The sequence below is a fragment of the Aquarana catesbeiana genome, linkage group LG01 (genome assembly GCF_042186555.1).
Source record: "Aquarana catesbeiana isolate 2022-GZ linkage group LG01, ASM4218655v1, whole genome shotgun sequence".
Lineage (NCBI taxonomy): Eukaryota > Metazoa > Chordata > Amphibia > Anura > Ranidae > Aquarana > Aquarana catesbeiana.
The window spans coordinates 204,353,537-204,355,993 of NC_133324.1; positions in this window are offsets into that span (position 1 = coordinate 204,353,537).

A 2,457-nucleotide genomic window follows, 5' to 3' on the forward strand; every position below is an offset into this window, starting at 1 on the left:
TGCGGCTCAACACGGCCAGCTGCCGAAAAAAAGGCCAAGCGTGTCCCACGGCCACGTGCTGATGAGGATGCACCATCTCCACGACCAGCACTGTTGCCTCTAGACACAGAGCCTGCTTGCCCTCTTTTATTGGCTTGTGACTGTCTGCCTCTCCTTGTTGGCCTTCCAGATATACTAATGGCCTGTAGCTGCACTAAGCTGGGAGATATATATATATATATATATATATACTGATACTGCAGCTAGCAAAATCAACTGCCTGCCTGTAGTATGAGAACACCACCAACCTTCTACAGGTAGCTTTAGCTGAACACTGTGCAGAGCTCGCACTACACTAACTTGTAGTTTTGGCTGAACACTGTGCAGAGCTCGCAAAAAACTAACTTGTAGCTTATTTAGCTGCCTGCCGTAGTGATAGGATCAGGAAAACCCCACCAACCTTCTACAGGTAGCTTTAGGTGAACACTATGCAGAGCTCGCAAAAAAATAACTTGTAGCTTATTTAGCTGCCTGTGGTAGTGATAGGATCAGGAAAACACCACCAACCTTCGACAGGTAGCTTTAGGTAAACACTGTGCAGAGCTCGCAAAAAACTAACTTGTAGCTTATTTAGCTGCCTGCGGTAGTGATAGGATCAGGAAAACACCACCAACCTTGTACAGGTAGCTTTAGCTGAACACTATGCAGAGCTCGCAAAAAACAAACTTGTAGTTTTAGCTGAACACTGTTCAGAGGACGCACTACACTAACTTGTAACTTTAGCTGAACACTGTTCAGAGGACGCACTACACTAACTTGTAGCTTTAGCTGAACACTGTGCAGAGGTCACACTAAACTAACTTGTAGCTTTAGCTGAACACTGTGAGGAGGACGCACTACACTAACTTGTAGCTTTAGCTGAACACTGTGCAGAGATCGCACTACACTAACTTGTAGTTTTAGCTGAACACTGTGCAGAGGTCGCACTACACTAACTTGTAGTTTTAGCTGAACACTGTTCAGAGGATGCACTACACTAACTTGTAGCTTTAGCTGAACACTGTGCAGAGGTCGCACTACACTAACTTGTAGTTTTAGCTGAACACTGTTCAGAGGACACACTACACTAACTTGTAGCTTTAGCTGAACACTGTGCAGAGGTCGCACTACACTAACTTGTAGTTTTAGCCTGGGAGGAGGTTCTGTTAACCATTGCAACTTTTCAAGTCTCAGCAAGTGAGTCTCTCTGCATCCCCAGTGTCATAGCAGTCCCCAGGAAGAACTTGGTTCTGGGATCAAGGGTCTGGTCTGTAATCAAAGCATTAAAGGAGATGCTTAAACTTTGGGATGTACAGCCAATCTATATTGGGTGTCTTCACCACAGTCAGACGGCCTGGTACTGCAGAGTACCACTAGGTGGAGCACTAAATGGCAGGCTGTAAAGAACAAAGGAGAACAAGACAGGAATGGTTTATTCTTGAATTATTACTCTTGTTAAAAGTTGCCTCTGGGTATGCTGCTGGGTTATTTCCTCAAAAAATGGTATATGGGAAATGCTTTGGAGAAACTAAAAAAGAGTCCAAAATGTCTGAAGTTTCACCTCCTAACAGCCCGATGGGAAGCATTCCTGCTGCTATTGTCCAGGGTGGTGCTGGTCAGTTGTCGGTGAAAGGAACATATACTGCACCAGTGGACAAATCACGTGAGATGGAAGGACCGAGCATGGACCAGAAAACAGCAGAAATCCTGACCGGGACTCGGACAGAGGTGGTTAAAGAGACTGGGGTCACCAGTCCAATAAAAAGGTTTATGTGACAAACCTGATAAGGTCCCTGAGACAGGAAAATGGGTAAAAAGCTCATTAAGGTTGGTATGCGGATCAGACAAGAGCTCGCCTGTTTTGGTTTTGGATAGAAATCCAGGTGGTATTAAAGCTCAGGTGGTAGGACAGCTGCCTGCTGAGTGGGGGACACCAGGGGAGGTGGCATCTTGTGAGGATCTAGTGGGTGATTGCCACCCTCCGGTGTGTGTGCCCTCTGCAGGCACTGCCCTAACAAATGCTCATAGAGGTGTTGGGAAACCTGGGAACCCGAAGCGTGGAGGCAGAAGGGTTGGTTGAAAGACCGAGGGTAACCCGTTAAAATTTCAGGAGAGGAAGTGCTTATGGAAATGCACTCGGAAGAAGAGTTGGGTAGGTCCCATCAAAGCTCATAGCAGAGTGACAGTGAGGCTTAGAGGGAGATGCCAAAGTAGCATTGGGTAGAAGTGAGGTTGGACAGGATTGGACTCCTGTAAATGATAGCTGGCACAGAAGTGCCAAAAGAAACTTCTGTGTTCCGCCCTCTGTGTCGAAACAAGGGGGGAGGGATATGTGGTAGTGTGATACCCCACCAGCAGAAGGCCGCAGGGTTCTCAACCGGGCAGGTTGAGGGGCTCCAGGGGATTTGCTTATTTGGGAGGAAACTGGCCTTTCAGTTT